The following is a 25,785-nucleotide window of genomic DNA, read 5'->3' as shown; positions in this document are numbered from 1 at the left end:
AAGGGAGCAATACGTCGTCCTGAATGGGGTGACTTCAACAGAAACAAGCGTAACTTCAGGTGAGTCCCAGGGCAGCGTAATAGGTCCACTGCTTTTTACGATTTACATAAATGATCTGGTTGACAGCGGCATTAGACTGTTTGCCGATGATGCTGCAGTCAGCAGGAAAGTTGTATACATGTAAGTTATGAACAAAACCAATGAGAATTTGTAGAAAATAAATGCTTCGAGTAATGACTGGCAGTTATCTCTCAATACTAGTAAGTGTAACATACTGCGTATAACAAGGCGAAAATCATTGATGTACCAGTACAAAATAAATGTGCAGTCTTTGGAAGCGGTGACATCCGTCAAGTATCTGGCTCTGACTGTTCGAAATGATCTCAAATGGAATGATCAGATTGCACAAGTAACGGGCAAAGCTAACTCTAAATTGCGGTTTATTGGTAAAATTCTGAAGCGATGCAGTCTTTCAAAAAATGAAATTGCTTACAGTAGGTTAGTTCGTCCAGTCTTAGAATTGTTCACGTGTATGGGACCCTGAACAGCTGGGTGTGCATCACGAAATTGAGAAGGTCCAAAGAAGAGCGGCAAGATTTGTGACTGGAACATTTAGCAATCGCGAGAGCGTTACAAGTCTCATAGAAAGTTTGAAATGGGACACACTTGCAACAGGCTACGCGCTAAATGAAATGGGTGCTTACTAAATTATGAAATGTGGTCTTCGCCGAGGATGTAGAGCGTATATTGTTACTGTTGTTGTTGTGGTCTTCAGTCCTGAGACTGGTTTGATGCATCTCTCCATGCCACTCTATCCTGTGCAAGCTCCTTCATCTCCCAGTACCTACTGCAACCTACATCCTTCTGAATTTGCTTAGTGTATTCATCTCTTGGTCTCCCTCTACGATTTTTACCCTCCACGCTGCCCTCCAATGCTAAATTTGTGATCCCTTGATGCCTCAAAATATGTCCTACCAACCGATCCCTTCTTCTAGTCAAGTTGTGCCACAATCTTCTCTTCTCCCCAATCCTATTCAACACCTCCTCATTAGTTATGTGATCTACCCATCTAATCTCCAGCATTCTTCTGTAGCACCACATTTCGAAAGCTTCTATTCTCTTCTTGTCCAAACTATTTATCGTCCATGTTTCACTTCCGTACATGGCCACACCCCATACAAATACTTTCAGAAACGACTTCCTGACACTTAAATCTATACTCGATGTTAACAAATTTCTCTTCTTCAGAAACGATTTCCTTGCCATTGCCAGTCTACATTTTATATCCTCTCTACTTCGACCATCATTAGTTACTTTACTCCCTAAATAGCAAAACTCCTTTACTACTTTAAGTGTCTCATTTCCTAATCTAATTCCCCCAGCATCACCCGATTTAATTTGACTACAGTCCATTATCCTCGTTTTGCTTTTGTTGATGTTCATCTTATATCCTCCTTTCAAAACACTGTCCATTCCGTTCAACTGCTCTTCCAAGTCCTTTGCTGTCTCTGACAGAATTACAATGTCATCGGCGAACCTCAAAGTTTTTATTTCTTCTCCATGAATTTTAATACCTACTCCGAATTTTTCTTTTGCTTCCTTTACTGCTTGCTCAATATACAGATTGAATAACATCGGGGAGAGGCTACAACCCTGTCTTACTCCCTTCCCAACCACTGCTTCCCTTTCATGCCCCTCGACTCTTATAATTGCCATCTTGTTTCTGTACAAATTGTAAATAGCCCTTCGCTCCCTGTATTTTACCCCTACCACCTTCAGAATTTGAAAGAGAGTATTCCAGTTAACATTGTCAAAAGCTTTCTCTAAGTCTACAAATGCTAGAAACGTAGGTTTGCCTTTTCTTAATCTTTCTTCTAAGATAAGACGTAAGGTTAATATTGCCTCACGTGTTCTAACATTTCTACGGAATCCAAACTGATCTTCCCCGAGGGCCGCTTCTACCAGTTTTTCCATTCGTCTGTAAAGAATTCGCGTTAGTATTTTGCAGCTGTGACTCATTAAACTGATAGTTCGGTAATTTTCACATCTGTCAACACCTGCTTTCTTTGGGATTGGAATTATTATATTCTTCTTGAAGTCTGAGGGTATTTCGCCTGTCTCAAACATCTTGCTCACCAGATGGTAGAGTTTTGTCATGACTGGCTCTCCCAAGGCCGTCAGTAGTTCTAATGGAATGTTGTCTACTCCCGGGGCCTTGTTTTGACTCAGGTCTTTCAGTGCTCTGTCAAACTCTTCACGCAGTATCTTATCACCCATTTCGTCTTCATCTACATAATATTGTCCTCAAGCACATCGCCCTTGTATAAACCCTCTATATACTCCTTCCACCTTTCTGCCTTCCCTTCTTTGCTTAGAACTGGGTTGCCATCTGAGTTCTTGATATTCATACAAGTGGTTCTCTTCTCTCCAAAGGTCTCTTTAATTTTCCTGTAGGCAGTATCTATCTTACCCCTAGTGAGACAAGCCTCTACAGCCTTACATTTGTCCTCTAGCCAACCCTGCTTAGCCATTTTGCACTTCCTGTCGATCTCATTTTTGAGACGTTTGTATTCCTTTTTGCCTGCTTCATTTACTGCATTTTTATATTTTCTTCTTTCATCAATTAAATTCAATATTTCTTCTGTTACCCAAGGATTTCTATTAGCCCTCGTCTTTTTACCTACTTGATCGTCTGCTGCCTTCACTACTTCATCCCTCAGAGCTACCCATCCTTCTTCTACTGTATTTCCTTCCCCCATTCCTGTCAATTGTTTCCTTATGCTCTCCCTGTAACTCTCTACAACCTCTGGTTCTTTCAGTTTATCCAGGTCCCATCTCGTTAAATTCCCACCTTTTTGCACTTTCTTCAGTTTCAATCTGCAGTTCATAACCAATAGATTGTGGTCAGAATCCACATCTGCCCCTGGAAATGTCTTACAATTTAAAACCTGGTTCCTAAATCTCTGTCTTACCATTATATAATCTATCTGATACCTTTTAGTATCTCCAGGCTTCTTCCATGTCTACAACTTTCTTTTATGATTCTTGAACGAAGTGTTAGCTATATTTAAGTTATGCTCTGTGCAAAATTCTATAAGGCAGCTTCCTCTTTCATTTCTTGCCCCCAATCCATATTCTCCTATTATGTTTCCTTCTCTCCCTTTTCCTACTGACGAATTCCAGTCACCCATGACTATTAAATTTTCGTCTCCCTTCACTGCCTGAATAATTTCTTTTATCTCGTCATACATTTCATCTATTTCTTCATCATCTGCAGAGCTAGTTGGCATATATACTACTGTACTACTGTAGTAGGTGTGGGCTTCGTGTCTATCTTGACCACAATAATGCGTTCACTATGCTGTTTGTAGTAGCTAACCCGCACTCCTATTTTTTTATTCATTATTAAACCTACTCCTGCATTACCCCTATTTGATTTTGTATTTATAACCCTGTAATCACCTGACCAAAAGTCTTGTTCCTCCTGCCGCCGAACTTCACTAATTCCCACTATATCTAACTTTAACCTATCCATTTCCCTTTTTAAATTTTCTAACCTACCTGCCCGATTAAGGGATCTGACATTCCACGCTCCGATCCGTAGAACGCCAGTTTTCTTTCTCCTGATAACGACGTCCTCTTGAGTAGTCCCTGCCCGGAGATCCGAATGGGGGACTATTTTACCTCCGGAATATTTTACCCATGAGGACGCCATCATCATTTAATCATACAGTAAAGCTGGATTTCCTCGGAAAAATTACGGCTGTAGTTTCCCCTTGCTTTCAGCCGTTCGCAGTACCAGCACAGCAAGGCTGTTTTGGTTAATGTTACAAGGCCAGATCAGTCCATCATCCAGACTGTTGCCCCTGCAACTACTGAAAAGGCTGCTGCCCCTCTTCAGGAACCACATGTTTGTCTGGCCTCTCAACAGATACCCCTCCGTTGTGGTTGTACCTACGGTACGGCCATCTGTATCGCTGAGGCACGCAAGCCTCCCCACCAACGGCAAGGTCCATGGTTCATGGGGGGATATTGTTAATACCAACTTTAAAATCGCGCAATGATCACCATTCAAAGGTAAGGGAAATTGGAGCTCGTACTGAGGCGTTCTGACAGTCGTTTTTCCATCCCGCGATCCGCGAGTGGAGCAGAGGGAGGGGGGGGGGGGAGGAATATGACTTTGGCGCGTTTTGTGCCCTCCGCCACGCCACATGCCGCTTGGTGGCTGGCGGAGTATATATGTAGATGCAGAAATTGGGACTCATCTGAACAGGCTGTGTTTCTCCAGTCGTCTCAGGTCGAAACGTTATTGTCACGAGCACATGAAAGGTGCTGCAGGTGATGTCTTGCTGCTATCAAAGACCCTCGCGTCAGTCGTCTGCTGCCATGGCCCAATAACGCAAAGTTTCCCCGCATTGTCCGAAACGGTAAGTTTGTTGTACGTCCCACACTGATTTCTGCTGTTATTTCACTTTACGTAAATGCCGCTGCTCTCGGTCGTTAAGTGAAGACCGTTGTCCACTCCGTCGTTCAGAATGGTTCAAATGGCTCTAAGGACTATGGGACTTAACATCTGAGGTCATCAGTCCCTTAGAACTGCTTAAACCTATCTAACCTAAGGATATCACACACATCCATGTCCGAGGCAGGATTCGAACCTGCGACAGTAGCAGCAGCGCGGTTCCGGACTTAAGCTCCTAGAACCGCTCGGTCACAACGGCCGGACACTCCGTTGTACGTGGTGGGAGGTAACCTTTTGCTCGGTACACTCCTGACGCTAGGGATTTCGGAATATTGAGTTCCCGTCAGAAACCTCTTCAAATGAATTTACTGAATACAGATGACAGCTACACCAATGCACTGCCCTTTTACACCTTGTGTACGCGCTACTGCAGCCATCTGTTTACGTGCGTCGTACAGATACTAAATTGCAGGTCCCAGCAACAATGTTATACTTTGTGCTTTGATCATATACGGAATGTTGGTTGGTTGGTTTTGGGGAAGGAGACCAGACAGCGTGGTCATCGGTCTCATCGGATTAGGGAAGGATTGGAAAGGAAGTCGGCCGTGCCCTTTCAGAGGAACCATCGCGGCATTTGCCCGGAGTGATTTAGGGAAATCACGGAAAACCTAAATCAGGATGGCCGGACGCGGGATTGAACCGTCGTCCTCCCGAATGCGAGTCCAGTGTTTAACCACTGCTCCACCCCGCTCGGTATATACGGAATGTATGTCACAGAAATCGGTGAGACAGATTTAAATAAAGGTCGGCCAACAGTATGCGCAAATTTTGTTCACCGTAAGATCCATAGAAGGCTGGAGTGTTCGTACGTACTACGATCGCAAAATCGACGGTCGTCTGCTTTCGACCCTCATGGTTCTCAGAGCCTCAATTCCACGTGATGTGTAAGGGATACCACATATGCGAAATACTCGCCAATTACAAGAAGGCAAAGCTATCGAAGAAACCACAATGAAGAGCCAAAAAAAATTCGTGCACTTGCCTAATATCGTCTAGGGCCTCCGCGAGCACGCAGAAGTGCCGCAACACGGTCATGGACCTGATTAATTCCTGAAGCAATGTTGGAGGGAACTGACACTATGAATCCTGCAGGACTGTCCATAAATCCGAAAGAGTACGAGGGATGGGAGATCTCTTCTGAACAGCACGTTGCAAGACATCTCAGACATGCTCAATAACGATCATGTCTGGTGGTGAGTGCAGGTGTTTAAACGTGTGCTCCTGGAGCCACTATGTAGAAATTCTGGACGTATGGAGTGTTCCACTGACGTGCTGGGATTGCCCATGTCCGTCGGAATGCACAATGGCCACGAATCGATGCAGGTGATCCAACAGGATGCTTACGCACGTTTCACCTCTCAGAGTCTTATCTAGACGTATCAGGGGTCCCATAACACTCCAACTGAACACACCCCCATATCATTACAGAGCATCCAGCAGCTTGAACAGTCCCCTGCTGAAATGCACAGTTCACGGATTCGTTATGTCGTCACCATACCCGTACACGTACATCCTCCCGTCCAACTTGGAAACATGTTTTCAGTCATCAACAGTCCAATGTCGGTGTTGACGGGTCCAGGCGAAGCCTAAAGTTCCAAAAGCCCATATCGATGATTTTTTTTTAATGGTTCACACGCGACACTTTTTGATGGCCCAGCACTGAAGTCTGCAGCAATTTGCGGAAGGGTTGCACTTCTGTCACGTTGAAATATTCTTTTCAGTCGTCGTTCGTCTCGTTCTCGCAGAATCTTTTTCCGGCCACAGCGTTTTGGAGATTCGATGTTTTACCAGATTCCTCATAATCATGGTACACTAGTGAAATGGTCGTACGGGAAAATCCCCACTTCAATGCTGCCTTGGAGATGCTGTTTCCTACGGCTCGTGCGCCGACTATTACAGCAAGTTCAAACTCACTTAAATCCTGATAAACTGCCATTGTAGCAGCGGTAACCCATCTTACAACCGCACCAGACACTTGTTGTCTTATATAATCGTTGCCGACCGCAGAGCAGTATTGTGGCTGTTATCATATCCCTATATTTGAACCTGCACGTCAATAACTGTTTGTTTGGTGCTTCAGTGTAACAAAGGAGGCAGTTGATACAATTGTCAGTGTTACTCATTTATCGGTTTAAATGTATTGCATTAACAATACCGACAATAATTATTTACAGAAGAGTGCAATGGCTCATAGAGACCACCCTCGTTGGGGATTAAATTGGGTTCTGGAGATCTGAAGAAACCCAGTAAGCAGTACTGACTGTACATCTTACGTTAGAAGATGGACTGAAGAACGGCAAAACTACCTTTATATAATTTGTACGTTTAGATTTAGCTATTGGTAAATTTGACTGGACTACAGACTGTAATTGTGAAGGAAGCAGAGATAAAATATAGTGAACTGTAGGTTATGTAAAAGTTGTACAAAAATGAGACTGCAATAGTAAGAGTCGAATGGCATGAAATGAAAGCGGTGGTTGAGAAGAAAGTGAGTCTAGTCCAAACTTGAAGTTACAGAATTTGTGCGTTGAGCAACAAATAAAAGAAATCACGGGGAAATTGGGAAACGGAATTAAAGTTAAGGGAAAATAAATAAAAACATTGAGGTTTGCCGATGACATTGTCATTCTGTTAGAGACAGCAAGGGACTTGGATGAGCACTAGAACATAATAGACGGTGACTTCATAAAAGGTTACAGGATAAACATAAACAACAGTGAAATAAGTGTCATGGTATGTACGAGTACAAATCAGGCATTGCTAAAGGAATCAAGGAGGAAAACAGAAACTAAAGTACATGATTTTTTTTTCTGTTTGGGCAGCAACTAAATGATGATGATCGAAGTAGAGTGGATGGAAAATGCAGACTGATTATGGCAAACATTTTAAAAATATATGAAAAGAGAGAAATTTCTTTACATGCATTGCGTATTTCTGTGGAAATCTTTTCTGTAGGTATGTTTGGCCAGCATAACCATGCTTAGAAGTGAATCCTGGGCAATAACCACTTTAGACGAGAGGAGTGGGTTCTGTAATGTGGAGCTATATACAATACTGAAGATTGTATGGGTTGATCGAATACCTGATGAGGAGATGCTGAGTCGTGTTGAAGAAAATAAAATTTGTGGCACTATATGACATAGAGAAGGGGTCTGTTGATGTGTGTCCTGATGCATCGAGCAATCGTCAACGTGGTGCTCGGGGAAAGCGTGGAGTGTAAAAACTGAGGTAAACCAAGATTTGAATACATTACGAAGGTTCAGATGCAGTAATGAGCGGAGATGAAGATACTAGGACAAATGGGGTAGCTGGGAGAGCTACACAAAACCAGTCATGGGACAGAAGAACACAATTGTTTGTACTATTCTGTTGGCCTTCTACATTTCGGAACGAAAAATAGTAACAAATGTTTTGGTATGTGAAAGGTACCGCAACTTATTCGTCGTTGCACAGATGGCAGATGAAATCCAAAACACTGGTTAAAAAATTAGCATAGACAAGTAGTCTGGCAGAAACATAATTACCCTTGTATGTCGCCAGTGTTCAGTAGGACGTATTGTGGCTGAGGGAGTGATATGTGATGAAGTGGAGGAAAGTCGAAAGGCGGGAGCAATAGACGCTTCCATAGGAACATAATTTCATTTGCAGGGTACAGACAGAGCGTCGCTAGGGATTGAAAGGGCTTTGGACGGATACCTCCAGAAAGGCCTGGGGGTGACTGTATATCACAGGCGTGACATCAGCTGACAGATGCGAGAGAAATATACGGCAGCCAAAGGGGCTCGGAACGTCATTCCAGCCTGTCTCTGCATCCACCTCTATCCTCATCCTGGTAATGCACTGTGCATGTCTCTGGTTTCCGTCTCCGTACGTCTGGTGTGTGTGTGTGTGTGTGTGTGTGTGTGTGAGAGAGAGAGAGAGAGAGAGAGAGAGAGAGAGAGAGAGAGAGAGAGTGTGTTTCGGTAAAAGAAGAGCAGCGTGTCCCGAGTTTCGTAACGTGTAGAGACGGAGATATGAGTGGACTGAGAAAGGAACGAAATAAAAACAAGGAGTGGGGAGTGGGAGTGACTGAGGACAAAGTGGATTACGACGACAGAGGAGCGGTCAGTGATGGAGGAGGCAAGCTTGTCTCCAGTGGGAGCTGTTGCAGGTTCTCCCTTGTCCAGACCGCACCTGCACTTACCAGATGGCGGTGCTGCCGACAGCATCCATCACTCGGCCTGCATTTATTTGGCTGCACTGCATTACCGCGTACTCTAGCTTCTGTTTTAAATGGAGTGCCACAGTTTGTAGGGGAGAGCAGGGCAAGCTGACAAGCGTTTAAGATGACTAAATCTCTTAGTTTAAGTACACTACTGGCCATTAAAATTGCTACACCAAGAAGAAATGCAGATGATCAACGGGTATTCATTGGACAAATGTATTATACTAGAACTGACATTTGATTACATTTTTACGCAATTTGGGTGCATAAACCCTGAGAAGTGAGTACCCACAACAACCACCTCTGGCCGTAATAACGGCCTTGATACGCCTGTGCATTCAGTGAAAGAGAGCTTGGATGGCCTGTACAGGTACAGCTGCCCATGCAGCTTCAACACGACACCACATTTCATCAAGAGTAGTGACTGGCGTATTGTGATGAGCCAGTTGCTCAGCCACCATAGACCAGACGTCTTCAATTGGTGAGAGATCTGGAGAATGTGCTGGCCAGGGCAGCAGTCGAACATTTTCTGCATCGAGAAAGGCCCGTACAGGACCTGCAACATGCGGTCGTGCATTATCCTGCTGAAATGTAGGGTTTCGCAGGGATCGAATGAAGGGTAGAGACACGGGTCATAACATATCTGAAACGTAACTTCCACTGTTCAAAGTGCTGTCAATGCGAACAAGAGGTGACCGAGACGTGTAACCAATGGCACCCCATACCATCACACCGGATGATAAGCCAGTATGGCGATGACGAATACACGCTTTCAATATGCGTTCACCGCGATGTCGCCAAACACGGATGCGACCATCATGATGCTGTAAACAGAAACTGGATTCATGCGAAAAAATGACGTTTTGCCATTCGTGCACCCAGGTTCGTCGTTGAGTACACCATCGCAGGCGCTCCTGTCTGTGATGCAGCGTCAAGGGTAACCGCAGCCATGGTCTCCGAACTGATAGTCCTTGCTGCTGCAAACGTCGTCGAACTGTTCGTGCAGATGATTGTTGTCTTTTAAACGTCCCCATCTGTTGACTCAGGGATCGAGACATGGCTGCACGATCCGTTACAGGTATGCGGATAAGATGCCTGTCATCTCGACTGCTGGAGATATGAGGCCGTTGGGATCTAGCACGACGTTCCGTATTACCCTCCTGAACCCACCGATTCCATATTCTGCTAACAGTGATTGGATCTCGACCAACGCGAGCAGCAATGTCGCGATACGATAAACTGCAATCGCGATAGGCTACAAAATGATCTTTATCAAAATCGGAAACGTGATGGTACGCATTTCTCCTCCTTATACGAGGCATCACAACAACGTTTCACCAAGGAACGCCGGTCAACTGCTGTTCGTGTATGAGAAATCTGTTGGAAACTTACCTCATGGCAGCACGTTCTAGGTGTCGCCCCCGGCGCCAGCCTTGTGTGAATGCTCTGAAAGGCTAATCATTTGCATATCACAGCATCTTCTTCCGGTCGGTTAAATTTCGCGTCTGTAGCACGTCATCTTCGTGGTGTAGCAATTTTATTGGCCAGTAGTGTATGTAAGGGGTGCGACCAAAAAGACGGTGAATTAATTCCTTAGAGGCAAAGTTGAGGAAATTGGAGTATAGTGGGGTAGCTAAGGAGAAAGTTACACAACAGTGACAGTTTCCACGTTAGGGACTTCAAATATATTGCATTCAAAGGTAAACAATGCATGAACTATAGATATATGCAGTATGAGGGATTAGTTTTCATAGTTGAAATTGTATATAATATAGGTAAGCAGTATGCAGTATGTGGTTATAACCCGTACCTTGGAGTGCGAGTAAAAGCAGGTAATGCATAAACGGGCAATGTTATATTTCCCGTCTGGAGCATGCGATACATTGATACGCATACGATTCATCTTCAATTCACCCTCCTCACAGGCCAAGTTTACACACTTTAAATACTTAACCCAATCATCTGATTCTGTTGTTGACGAGTAGGTCTCTTTCCAAAGAATACCGGGCGTTTCATAATCATCTTCAAACGATCTGTTTGCCTCACGCAACGATACAATTCTCTATCTGCAGTAATCTTGGCGTTAACGGAATGTTAAATTCTAACATCACTTTCTTGCGGTTTGGCACTGTAACGCCGCTTCCAGTGTCCGTTGCACGTAGTGTAGTTAAATTAGTATCTGCTGCCAAAGGGGAAGTTTCTTTCATTTCTCCTCCCGACCTTCGTCCAACCTAGCAGTCTCCTTGACGTAAACCCGTTGTCGTTAAAATTTTTTTTAACCCGCCGGGAGTTTGCTTTTGTCGCGTTGAGTTCATTTTTGGAGAGATTCCGTGATTATGGCGAAGTTTCATCTTCACCTGGTTGATGATGGTCTCTCATAATGAGTAAATGGCTCTACACTCACTGATGATGCAGTGAATGAAGACTGTGTTTCCGCATGACCACGATTTGGAGAAGAAGCAACAACGTACTCTTTTGTGTACTGGGAATCTGTCATTGTGCTTTCTGTGGCATCTGATTGCTCTCCCCAAAATGAATTTGCATTAAATAGGAATGATCCAATATTTTGTAACCCAGACAGGTCATTTTGCATTGTAGCTGTTCTAGTACATTCAATTTAGAAGAACTGAGCTATGTGGTACTCTTCCTAGAGTGCTATCGAGCCATGTCCAAACTTCCTGATCGTATAATGCGCTTAATGGTCCCAGATGAAATGAAAATATACTTCTTCAGTAGGGAATAATTAATAAAATTATTAGTCACAAATTAGTCTAGAAACTGGCGCAAAATAATTGTAAATTAGAAATGTATTTATTAATTTCTAGCTATTAAAACATCTACGCACAAGTAGCGTAAATATAATAGCATATACTACTTACGTTACACATATAAGTTATATGTAACGAAGTCATGTGGTAATATCAGGTAGTTCCGCTTTTACCTTATTGCTTTTACCCGGTTTTACCCGAACTGCATCTCATTTGAGAAATTTATCTGCATAAGAAAGAAGGTCAAGAATCGTCGAACATGGTGTATGTTCACAAAGCCGATTAAAAATATTGTTATTGTGTTGTTTTTTTCAGCTTGTAGTTCCTTATTGAACACAAAATGTAGCGAAGTAAGATAGACAACCACAAAAATCTAGCGAACTCATTTGCTCAACAAAGACCTTTTTGTCATGTTACACACACGACTGGTGATGCTCTTGTGCTTGTGCTACGCCTGCAATTGGATTTCTGGAGACGTAGGTAATCCCAAAGGCGACATGCATGCTTTTTGATCAATGAAGTCATCCTTCACATTCTGTATGACTTTATATGCGACCTAGTCCGTTTAACTACAGATTTGCGCATATTTAGCAGAGTACATGCCAGCCTTCTACGCGACTTTACGTCACACCTTTCTCTAGAAAATATTTTACGTTATCAAGCCTTGTGGTGCTACTGAAGTTGGTAACTGTCTTTGCGGGTAACACCCAAAAACCAACGTTACCAACTCAACTCATAAAGGAAAATATGAGGGTTATCAACTTCATCCCCATCCCCGATAATACCCCAACTTCCCCTAATAAACTTAAATGGAATTTGATTTAATCCCCCCCACATACTGTCCATGACTAGCAGTGGACTACTCCGAACGTCGGATCCATGACAGAAAGAATTTCTGGAAGGGTTCATTCGGAAGGTCTTTCAGCTGCTTTGTCGTGATCTTATCAACGTCAGGAATGGTGTCAGGGTGCTTTCTTTAAGCAGGGTTTTAATTTTCGGGAAGAGCCAGACATCCCAAGGTACTAAATCCGGTGAGATGGCAGATATGGACAGGACGGAGCAACATTTCCGTCCAAAAACTCGCGAAATAAAAGCGAGATACTGCGCGGCGCGTTATCGTGATAAAGAACGAATCAGTTGCACTTTTGCGGCCTCTCTCATCGTACAACCTTTCGCAAACGTTGCAGTACGCCGTTGTAGAACTAGGCATTTACGGCTGTTTCCCCCTGATCGCGCTACGCAATCAGTGTTGAGCAAAAAGACAACAATTAGCTTGACTTTTATATTCCGATTTTACTGACGTGAAGTTTAAGGGATAGGAGATTCACTGTTCTATCGGAGGTCTGAATTTTCGTCTTAGGAGCATACACATGGAAGTAAGTTTCACCTCCAGTTACAGTTTTGGTCATGAAGTCCGAATCTTAATGAAAACAAAGATTCAGCTCCGTAAAAACTGACACGCCCCTATCCTTCTGTTCATCACTAAAAGGTCTATGAACAATTTTGCACTCACTCGTCTCATATGCAAAGTATCTGTTGAAATGATTTGCGCAGACCCGTACGAGATGCCAACTTCTTCGGTATGCTGTAGAGTAGTTGTTCGCCTGTTTGAAGAAAAAATTTTAGCCAGTTTTTGCCCTTTTTCTTTCGTTTTCAAGGTTAATGGCTACTACAGACATTGCTCGTCTTCTACCGAGTTATTTCCATTTTTGAACAGCTGGTACCACTTGTAAACTATTACAGCCTTATCGGCATATACAAATTCCACATTTCATGAGCGTCTTTGGCATTTTTTCGCAAACTGAAGCAAAACTTAATGTTCACGCCTTGTTCTAAATCCATGAATGCGCGACCAACTGGGTTCACACAACCTGACTCTAACATTTCTGGACGCTGACCTACAAGTCCCAACGTGTTCCATCTCGACGCCGCCTGTCTCACCGGATCAGGCTACCGGATAAATTACTTCACACGGTTGTAGTTGCAGCTAAAAAATATCCATTCATTGTATTTTTCGTTCTCACCTTGTACTTCTAGGTGACGTCAACATACATAATCTACAAACACTTCGCACAATAAAACAGTACAAAGTCACACCGTGAAATCATTACCTCCAGTTCGGAGAGTGTAATACAACTAAGTGCGTGCGTGAGAATCACTACCTGCCGCTCATTAAACTTATCTGTGTTTCGCGTTATAGAGTGGGGTTCACGGGCGTCCCATAAGGGGCAGTGCAGCCGTGCGTCGAGCGGGTTTAACAGTGCGTGTGTTATCTCCGGTCTGAATGTTTACTTGCTGTTCCACATAGTAACTAGTGCTGCTCACTGAGATTTTAGGTCCTTTCTGCTGTGCTATGGCTGGTGGTTCATTACTATGAACATTGTGCCCATTACGTTAGACGAATTACTGCCTCCGTCAGTTTTCAAGGTCGCAGGTCCCCGTCTACACGCTATGCTCATTTCTTATTTCTGCTCTTTTCCTTTGTGAACGATGAGCTGTCAATATTTACTATACTACCCAGGATTAGAGTAGAAGGAAGATGGTGAGCACTTTTTGTAATGTGTGAGTGAAGTAGTGATAATGGTTAGTGTGACCCCCCCCCCCCCCCCACACACACACACTTTTTGAGGGATGCTTTGTAATCTAAATGTAATTGGGTTTCTCGCGTGTAGCGCTGCCTACCTTTAATTGTATTGGTCTTAGCCCTCAATGTTGATCAACATTCATAATTACCAAGGCGACCCCGAAACATTTTTGGCTTACTCGTAAAAAGCAATACCATGCCCAGCTGAAGTACTTTTATAAATGGTGCAATAACGGCTGGACGTTACAAGCTTGGTCTTTTTTTTTAATTGTGTACAAAGTCTTCAAGGCCACGTGTTATAACGGTTATGGAAGGTTAATTTTCGAGTTAGTTTTTCTCTTAAATCTTCCATGAGGTAAATTGCCACAGTTATTTTCATGACTACTGAGTCAAGAAAAAATGGTTCAAATGGCTCTGAGCGCTATGGGACTTAACATCTGGGGTCATCAGTCCCCTAGAACTGAGAACTACTTAAACCTAACCAACCCAAGGACATCACACACATCCATGCCCGACGCAGGATTCGAACCTGCGACTGTAGCAGCCGCGCGCTTCCGGACTCAAACGCCTAGAACCGCTCGACCACCACAGCCGGCGAGTCAAGAAATAGTAAAACTTGTATTTATTTATATATGGTTCTATGCTAAAAGGGCTTGATGAGATCTTTTAACGTCCGATTTCTGCAGTAGTTTTATTGTTGTCAACTTCTGACCATGTGGTTTTAAAGTTTTTTTTTTCTTTTCCTCTGTTCTAGAATAAAGCACTCCGTCATCAGGCCACAAGTGGCCCATCGGGACCATCCGACCGCCGTGTCATCCTCAGTTGAGGATGCGGGTAGGAGGGTCGTGTGGTCAGCACACCGCTCTCCCGGTCGTTACGATGGTTTTCTTTGACCGGAGCCGCTACTATTCGGTCGAGTAGCTCCTCAGTTGGAATCACGAGGCTCAGTGCACCCCGAAAAATGGCAACAGCACATGGCGGCCCGGATGGTCACCCATCCAAATGCCGGCCACGCCCGACAGCGCTTAACATCGGTGATCTGACGGGAACCGGTGTATCCACTGCGGCAAGGCCGTTGCCTATTTTCTAGAATACCCAGTGTAAATTCAATTAACGGAGAACAATGTTTGATCTAAATTTAACCTAGTCACCTTATTCTCATGCTTGATTTTTAAATAAATGTAATCGCAACACCAAAAAATTATTAATACACAGCAGTGATGTTTCTGGAATACATTTATCTAGGTAACATACTGAAGTGATTGACGTTATAAGGTTACAGGTTAATATAATCGCGAGGTAACTCATTGCACATGTGAAATGCTGATACATTAACAACCGGAGTAACAGTCAAAGTATTGAATACAAGCAAGCAATGGTGCATGCATTGTGTTAAACAGGTACTGGAAGTCAGTTTGTGGGCTGGAATTCCATGTCTGTCGCTAGACTTGTCTTCCGGCGATGCCACGTATGTGCTCGATTAGAGACAGCTTAGGTAATGTAGCACGCCAAGGGAACATGAGGACACCCCGTAGAGAGTGTTGGACTGTCATGCCGTTCACGAATGGCAGCACAACATGTTTGATTACCAGGCTAACATTCACATTCGCAGTTAGGGTTGGTGAGACGATCATGAGAGTGCCCCTGCTCTCATACTAAATCACACCCCAGACCATTTTTTTTTCTACTGACTGGTTTGATGCGGCCCGCCACGAATTACTTTCCTGTGCTAACCTCTTCATCTCAGAGTAGCACTTGCCACCTACGTCCTCAATTATTTGCTTGACGTATTCCAATCTCTGTCTTCCTCTACAGCTTTTGCCCTCTACAGCTCCCTCTAGTACCATGGAAGTCATTCCCTCATGTCTTAGCAGAAGTCCTATCGTCCTGTCCCGTCTCCTTATCAGTGATTTCCACATATTCCTTTCCTCTCCGATTCTGCGTAGAACCTCCTCATTCCTTACCTTATCAGTCCACCTAATTTTCAACATTCGTCTGTAGCACCACAACTCAAATGCTTCGATTCTCTTCTGTTCCAGTTTTCCCACAGTCCATGTTTCACTACCATACAATGCTGTACTCCAGACGTACATCCGCAGAAATTTCTTCCTCAAATTAAGGCCGGTATTTGATATTAGTAGACTTCTCTTGTCCAGAAATACCTTTTTTGCCATAGCGAGTCTGCTTTTGAAGTCCTCCTTGCTCCGTCCGTCATTGGTTATTTTACTGCCTAGGCAGCAGAATTCCTTAACTTCATTGACTTCGTGACCATCAATCCTGATGTTAAGTTTCTCGCTTTTCTCATTTCTACTACTTCTCATTACCTTCGTCTTTCTCCGATTTACTCTCACACCATACTGTGTACTCACTAGACTGTTCATTCCGTTCAGCAGATCATTCTTCTTCACTTTCACTCAGGATAGCAATGTCATCAGCGAATCGTATCAATGATATCCATTCACCTTGTATTTTAATTCCACTCCTGAATACCTTTCTTTTATTTCCATCATTGCTTCCTCTATGTACAGATTGAAGAGTAGGGGCGAAAGGGTACAGCCTTGTCTTACACCCTTCTTAATACGAGCACTTCGTTCTTGATCGTCCACTCTTATTATTTCCTCTTGGTTGTTGTATATATTGTATATGACCCGTCTCTCCCTATAGCATATCCCTACTTTTTTCAGAATCTCGAGCAACTTGCATCATTTTATATTGTCGAACGCTTTTTCCAGGTCGACAAATCCTATGAAAGTGTCTTGATTTTTCTTTAGCCTTGCTTCCATTATTAGCCGTAACGTCAGAATTGCCTCTCTCGTCCCTTTACTTTTCCTAAAGCCAAACTGATCTTCACCTAGCGCATTCTCAGTTTTCTTTTCCATTCTTCTGTATATTATTCTTGTAAGCAGCTTCGATGCATGAGCTGTTAAGCTGACTGTGCGATAATTCTCGCACTTGTCAGCTCTTGCCGTCTTCGGAATTGTGTGGATGATGCTTTTCCGAAAGTCAGATGGTATGTCGCTAGACTCATGTATTCTACACACCAACGTGAATAGTCGTTTTGTTGCCACTTCCCCCAATGATTTTAGAAATTCTGATGGAGTATTATCTATCCCTTCTGCCTTATATTAAGGCGCTGCAGTCTGGAGCCGCAAGACCGCTACGGTCGCAGGTTCGAATCCTGCCTCGGGCATGGATGTTTGTGATGTCCTTAGGTTAGTTAGGTTTAAATAGTTCTAAGTTCTAGGGGACTAATGACCTCAGCAGTTGAGTCCCATAGTGCTCAGAGCCATTTGAATCTTCTGCCTTATTTGACCGTAAGTCCTCCAAAGCTCTTTTAAATTCCGATTCTAATACGGATCCCCTATCTCTTCTAAATCGACTCCTGTTTCTTCTTCTATCACACCAGACAAATCTTCACCCTCATAGAGGCTTTCAATGTATTCTTTCTTCCTATCTGCTGTCTCCTCTGCATTTAACAGTGGAATTCCCGTTGCACTCTTAATGTTACCACCGTTGATTTTAATGTCATCCGTAGTATGACCACAGCACATTCCAATACTAAACATCAGTTCTAATATATCACTGCACTTTTTGATGGTTTTTTGTATTGAGGTTTCTACCACGAAACATGTTGCTTTATTAAAGAGTTTAAGCAAGTGAATCAAACCCTCTGACTCGTAGCAGTCTCTAAAAATACGTTTTCGTATTTTGAACCAGTAACGGTCGAGTAACATCAATATGGCTTTAATGTATAAGCTTTCGTGGAACAACTGGTGGTTATTCTTTTTTATAGATTGCTAAACAGACAAATGCTTTTCACAGTCAGTATTTATTCATGAAATATTCTTGTTAATTCTACTCCCAAAATAAAACATTTTTAATATGGAAGACTGGATTGGGTAAACGGGGGAAAGCTGACAGCCTCATTGTCTATTAAGTTCTGCTTACATCAAATCAGTTGCAGTTGCTGATGCAGTTAACGCATTCAAAGAATGCGAGATGAAGTCATATTTTTGCCCTGTATTTAACGAATGTTATTCTTCAGTAGGAAACCATGACGAAACCGATAAATCTCCTGCTTAGGCTACAGATCACAGGATCTCCAGTCAAACTTACGATAACATTAAAGGGAACAAAATGAAGGAGCAATAAAAGTAATACCTCTGTATTACTGCTTTTGATCAAAGGAAACACAAATTTCCCAGGTTCAGAGTCTGAGTTATCTTCACCGTACATTCTCTCATAATATACAATCTTCTTTTCCAGTACAGGACATTGTAATTTACTTGCTTAGGAAGGTTTAATTTGTTGTATTACGTGATCTTGTTGCACTTACTCTGTTTCCTTATCAAACGACAACGGTTCTATTGACGAGATTATTCTAGGAATTGGATACTGATGTCTGTAAATGTTCTTTTAACAATGGTTTAAAACGAAAAATACGAAATCAGCGTCTTGGCTTGGGGGAGTATCATTCTTGAAGCTGCGATGAAGACAGCTCAGATAAAAGGAGAGAAATTTGTGACTTTTTTGTTGATCAAAAAAACACTTATCTACAGACATGAAAATTTGAACTCAATTACAGTAAATATAGTTCAGTGAGAAATCCTTAGCAATATTCAATCAATATTCTGTCTTATATTTATCAAGAATTAATATGTATCCATCTTTTATCAGTAATGTTGTTTTGCCCTGTCATCAAAATCATCTTACCGAATTATATGAGGAAGATGACACCTTTTGATTTCTTTATATTACAGAGCACTGAAAAGATGCCTAGAATGAGTACGCGGAACAGGTTTGGTGGATGCAAATAAAAACATTCAGTTGCAAAATACGTAATTTTTCTTACTTATATGATAAAGCATAAATTTTGCATTTTGGTAGGGCAACTGTCATTGTATTGAAATAAAAATTTATAAAACTATTCGCAGTACAACGAGAGACTGTTTTCTAACAACGTTTGAAGAAAATCAAACCGTCCCCGAAAACGAATTTACTGAAACCGGTTGACTGCAAAACCAACTTCTCCTGACTTCCTGTAAATATTTTTCTGGGAAAACAGATGTAAAGGTATAAAGGTAATCGACAGTAATATAAATCTGTTTTCACTGATTAAGATGTTAATGCCGTTTCTATTTTCAGCTGACATGCAGACCGAAGTACATCGTTTTCATCGTGTTTAACGATAACTGAATAGTCTGCAGGTACTCGACAGAACATGAAACAGGAACAAACAGAGGGCCTTTCCTGGTGTTGTGCTATACAGGGTGAGTCACCTAACATTACCGCTGGATGTATTTCGTACACCACATCAAATACTGACGAATCGATTCCACAGACCGAACGATAGGAGTGGGGCTAGTGTAATTGGTTAATACAAACCATAAAAAAATGCACGGAAGTATGTTTTTAACACAAACCTACGTTTTTTTTAAAAATGGAACCCCGTTAGTTTTCTTAGCACATCTGAACAAGTAAACAAATATGTAATCAGTGCCGTTTGTTGCATTGTAAAATGTTAATTACATCCAGAGATATTGTAACCTGAAGTTGACGCTTGAGTACCACTCCTCCGCTGTTCGACCGTGTGTATCGGAGAGCACTGAATTACGTAGGGGTCCAAACGGAACGGTGATGGACCTTAGGTACAGAAGAGACTGGAACAGCACATTACGTCCACATGCTAACACCTTTTTATTGGTCTTTTTCACTGACGCACATGTACATTACCATGAGGGGTGAGGTACACGTACACACGTGGTTTCCGTTTTCAATTGCGGAGTGGAATAGAGTGTGTCCCGACATGTCAGGCCAATAGATGTTCAATGTGGTGGCCATCATTTGCTGCACACACTTGCAATCTCTGGCGTAATGAATGTCGTACACGCCGCAGTACATCTGGTATAATGTCGCCGCAGGCTGCCACAATACGTTGTTTCATATTCTCTGGGGTTGTAGGCACATCACGGTACACATACTCCTTTAACGTACCCCACAGAAAGAAGTCCAGAAGTGTAAGATCAGGAGAACGGACTGGCGAATTTATGCGTCCTCCACGTCCTATGAGACGCCCGTCGAACATCCTGTCAAGGGTCAGCCTAGTGTTAATTGCGGAATGTACAGGTGCACCATCGTGCTGATACCACATACGTCGACGCGTTTCCAGTGGGACATTTTCGAGCAACGTTGGCAGATCATTCTGTAGAAACGCGATGTATGTTGCAGCTGTTTGGGCCCCTGCAATGAAGTGAGGACCAATGAGGTGGTCACCAATGATTCCGCGCCAAACATTTACAATCCACGGTCGCTGTCGCTCTACCTGTCTGAGCCAGCGAGGATTGTCCACGGACCAGTAATGCATGTTCCGTCGATTCACTGCCCCGTGGTTTGTGAAACCCCCTTCATCGGTAAACAGGTAGAACTGCAACTCATTCTCTGTTAATGCCCATTGACAGAATTGCACTCGATGATTAAAGTCATCACCATGTAATTGCTGATGTCTCGACACATGAAACGGGTGAAAGCGGTGACGATGCAGTATGCGCACGACACTACTTTGGCTCAGTCCACCGGCTCTCGCAATGTCCCGTGTACTCATGTGTGGGTTCATGGCAACAGAAGCTAACACCAACTGCACCAGCTTCTCCTGTGACGGGCCTGTTACGGACCCGTTTGCGTGCTACGACATACCTGTTGCATACAGTTGGCGGTAGATGTTTTGCAATGTGCGGCACGTTGGATGCTTTCTGTCCGGGTACCGTTCTGCATACACCCTGCAGGCTTCAGCTGCATTTCGTCGACACTCGCCATAGATGAGTATCATCTCTGCCTTTTCAGTGTTCGAATACACCATGGTCACAGTTCCTACAACACTACACTATCAGAGACGTCTGGTAACACGGTGTACTACAGTTGGTCTGCGTGAAGAGACGAATGCAGAATAACAATAGCAGCAAGCGCTACATGCGGACACTCCGACAGCTAGACCGAACCACAACAGTGCACTACAGCCACACTCGTAAACACGGTCGTCATCGTAAACATGTCCCTGCAGATGCTGCTCGCCGACCGTGGCCCGTGTTTGTTACAACACGCAACTGATCGTCGGAGGTTTCAAGCGTCAACTTTAGGTTACAATATCTCCGGACGTAATTAACATTTTACAATGCAACAAACGGCACTGATTACGTATTTGTTTATATGTTCAGATGTGCTAACAAAACTAACGGGGTTCCATTTAAAAAAACGTAGCTTTGTGTTAAAAAACATACTTCCGTACATTTTCGTACGGTTTGTATTAAACAATTACACTAGCCCCTCTCCTCACGTTCGCTCTGTGGAATCGGTTCGTCAGTATTTGATGTGGTTTACGAAATATATCCAGCGGTAACGTTAGGTGACTCACCCTGTATATGATTTATTTGATCATAAATCTGGCCACGGCCTCTTTGGCCACCGACAGGTGACAACTAAATGAGACACCCTCACATAAAATAACGAGTGACATATATAGATACTACTGATACAGACACAAAAGACACATGAAACAAAGAGATACAGTCTTTTCACATTGGAAAGAATTAACAAATAAAAAAATTAAATTTTCGTTGTATTACCATATACGGAATTCATTATATTTAACGAAAGATGAAATAAAAACTTAGTTTACTATTGTTATCTGACATGCGTGTAACTGAAACTTAATGTATTGATTCACTGTTGCGTAGTTTGAAGTCGCCACCAAGTTTTCCTTGTTAGGACTGTGTCTGAGGTTATTCGGCGCTGGAAACCGTTCATGGGAACGCGCTCCGTCTGCCAAACGGATCAGATAGTTTGCTTGCAGGGGATCAGCAAATGGACCAGCTGACCCAAATGCGTGAATCATTGCCGAGAGGACTGCTGTACTAGGGATGTCCGATACCGCAAGGTCACTGGAGGGTGCTCACTGACGTGGCAAGGCAGAGCAGACGCATCCCGCGTCCAAAAGCGCCCCATGTCAGTGGGCAGGCGAGGGCATATAGTACGTCAACTGCAGCTACGAATACCTCACAGTAGGAAATAGACAGAAATGTTTGAAGGTGTTTCACTGTCTTTAATCGGCTCGTGAAAATGTTTAAAGGGCATTGGAGTGACAGAAAAAAGAATGGAGATGTACTTCTGGGAATTGGAGGTGAAATGGAATTAATGGAAATGTATAAGAATAAGGAAAACGTTTTTGGCTAGCTGAATCACACTGCCATGCGGCGGAGAGTCACGGGAGAAGGGATTGCTCTGAAGAAGGGCATAAGAAGAAGAAGGGATAGGAAGGAGAAGACAATGCTTGAGAAGAACCCAATTTAGAAAGCTAGACTATACACTCCTCTACGAACTGAACAACCGCCAGACAAGAAATAAAGGCACGCAACGGATGAAATGGAAAATTGCCTACTAGATCCCTGGCGGTAGACAGATATCCCAACAGAAGAAGAAAGTAGAATTGATATGCACACCAAGTTGTTTAAAGGTGAATCAAAATGGTGATTCAAACAGTAAAAATCGCTGATCAAAGGAAATCGGTTGTAAGACGAGACTGCTGTTTAATTTTTAGAGCTTTGAAGAACCGTTAGAGTTCTTTAAAATATTATATAAGGTTTCTAACAAATGCTACTAGGCTTCCGTAAAATGCTTAACACACCGTGCGAACACGCAATTAGCTGACCTGATAAGGTTATTATCAACAATTTTGTTAATTAGTTAACTGACCTGTTGGCCTAAAAAAGTTTAGGGTTGGCACAATTCCAGAGGATCGCCGATACATTTTGCGCCATACTTAAACAATGAGAGTTTCACTTCTGTTGCTTATGCTAGTACATATATATATATATATATATATATATATATATATATATATATATATATATATATATATATATATATATCCCGTGTGGGGTTGCTAGTCCCCCATCGGGCGCCTCCCCAGGTGGCGGATAGGGGAAAGCCTCCCAGATATGGGTGGCACCGGGGAAATGAAATACCCGGGGTGGACCAAAACTAGCAGCGTGGTGGCGTCTGTACTCTAGTGGAGCGGCCTACCAAAGGCGTCTGTACCCCATGTCAGGGGCGGCCTGGAAATTATATCGCCAATCCGTTCTGAAGCAAGCGTGGTGATTATGCTTCTCCCCTTCGAGTTATGTTGTGTGACATTAATGTTAAATTTTCCGGAGTAATAGCCCCACATTCGGATCTCCGGGTGGGAGCAACTTTGATGTCCCAAACTCCAAGTGGTGCTGAGAAGAAGATACGGACTCTTCAAGTTTGCACATATAACTGTCGCTCTCTAATAGGCAACGACAGACTAGAAGAGATCGAGAAAGAGCTTACAAAAATCACCTGGAGTATTGTTGGTTTAAGCGAAATACGCCGAAAAGGGGAAGACTGTCTCCGTTTGCACTCTGGCAACTTGTTTTACTTTTGTGGCGACCCTGAAGGAAAACTCAATGGAGTTGGGTTCTTAATCAACAAAAATATTGTTGATAGAGTATCTGTCTTAGAAGGAACTTCCATCTGGACAGCTCGAATGGTCCTGAAGGTGTCGAATAGGTATAAAATACAGATTGTTCAGGTGTACGCTCCCACCTCAAGTCACCCTGACGAAGAAATTGAATCCTTTTATGAAAGTCTGGATAACACCTGTAAAAAAGGAAGCGATCCTCACTTCCAGATGGTCATTGGCGATTTCAATGCAAAAGTTGGCACCAAGAAAAAAGGCGACATCGTGGTGGGCAACTATGGGATTGACGACCGAAACGATAGAGGTGAGAGATTAGTCCAGTTCGCTGAGTATACCAGTATGTCCATCATGAATACGTTCTTTAAGAAGCACACTGACCGAAAATGGACTTGCAGGAGCCCAAATTTCAGTGTCAAAAATGAGATAGACTTTATTCTGTCAAATATTCCGCAGATTGTAAAAGACATATCAGTGCTAAATCAGTTCAACACTGGCAGTGATCACCGTCTTGTGAGAGCAAGGGTCGAACTCAATGTAAGAAATGAAAGGAGTAAACTTATGAAGGGGAAGAGAAGGGTACTCAACCTCAAAAACCTGGAAGAACATTCCTCGAAATTCTAAGAAGTCCTCGAAAGATTGTGATTTGGCGGAAATGATTGTTTCAAGTGCACAAGAAGCCGGTGGCCTATGCCAAAAAAATTAACAACCAAAGAAATTCAGTGCCAAAACTGAAACCCTTTTACAACAGAGGAGAGAAATGAAAATCCAAACCGATCGTGACATGGTTGCGTATTCCCAACTATGTAAGGCAGTGCGAAGAGAAATGAAAACTGACATACAGAAATTCACTGAAGACACCTTACGAGCAAGCTTGGAGAACAAGACAAGTTTAAAGTCAGCCAAACGCAAACTCACAATCGGTAAAAAGCAGATTATCGCACTCGATGGAAATGACAGTCGAATCACTGAAAAGGAGGCGGTTTTGAAGTTCATCAGAGACTTTTATAGCAATTTGTATAGCAATCCAGGGGAAAATTTGAGTGTATCTAATTTAAATGATATACCTAGTGTTCCAGATATACTCCCATCGGAAGTCTAGTGTGCTCTAGATAGCATGAAGAAGGGAACAGTGCCGGGTGATGATGAGTTAAGTGTTGACATCCTCAAACTGGCAGGAGAGGTAACAATAAATCACTTGGCAAAAGTATTTACTTCCTGCCTGCACTATGCTTCAATCCCACTATCGTGGAACAAGGCTAAGACTATTTTGATACACAGGAAGTATTCACAATATTAAAAACTACCGTCCTGTCAGCTTGCTCTCAATTTTGTACAAAATTTTCACAAAGATCTTGCTAAACCGAATAAGTTCCACCCTAGACTCAGCCCAACCTATAGAACAAGCTGGATTCCGAAGCAATTTTAGCACTACTGACCACATTCTGACCGTTAGTGAAGTGATAAGCAGAGCGAATGAATACCAACTGCCTCTCTGCATTGCCTTTGTTGACTCTGAAAAGGCATTTGACTCTGTTAGCCATGTAGCTGTCCTCCAAGCTTTGAGTGAGCAAGGAGCGGGAGCAGCATACATTGCTCAGGAAAATCTACGAGAATTCTTCAGCTTATGTTAACATCGGCGAATCAACTCAAGAATTCCTCATCATGAGGGGTGTCAAGCAAGGCGATCCCATCTCACCAAAACTGTTCTCTGCTGTATTGGAAATGGCTGTGTCAAAGTTGAGGTGGAAAGGTAAGGGAATTAGAGTTAATGGAAGAAGGCTTACCAACTTGAGATTTGCCGATGATATTGCATTACTGGCCAAAGACTTCGCAGAGCTCCAAAACTTAGTTACAGATCTTGCATCGGAATGTCAGCTGGTTGTCTTGAACATGAACCTTTCCAAAACAAAAGTAATATCAAACAAATGGGTCCCAGCTGGAGATGTGAAAGTCAAGGACAGTCTACTAGAAGAGGTCAGTGAATATGTCTACCTTGGCCAGATTATAAATATGAAGGGAGACATAAGGCCAGAAATCTATAGACGCATCAAGCTTGGCTGGCAAGCATTTGGGAAGAATTCAAAAGTGTTCAGATCAAAAATGCCAGTAAATCTGAAGAAAGCAGTATTTGATTAATGCATTCTTCCTGTGATGACGTATGGCTGCGAGACATGGACACTGAACTCATTCACAAAAGGGAAACAGGACAGCACA

General features: G+C 42.9%; 1 pseudogene; it reads right to left on the bottom strand.

The window, feature by feature from the left end:
- Positions 1–15,040: 15,040 nt before the first annotated feature.
- On the bottom strand, positions 15,041–15,158 carry LOC126210726 (5S ribosomal RNA; annotated as a pseudogene).
- Between the last annotated feature and the right edge of the window lie 10,627 nt (positions 15,159–25,785).

The sequence above is a fragment of the Schistocerca nitens genome, chromosome 10 (genome assembly GCF_023898315.1).
Source record: "Schistocerca nitens isolate TAMUIC-IGC-003100 chromosome 10, iqSchNite1.1, whole genome shotgun sequence".
NCBI classification, from domain to species: Eukaryota; Metazoa; Arthropoda; class Insecta; order Orthoptera; family Acrididae; genus Schistocerca; species Schistocerca nitens.
This window is presented reverse-complemented; position numbering and strand designations above follow the sequence as displayed.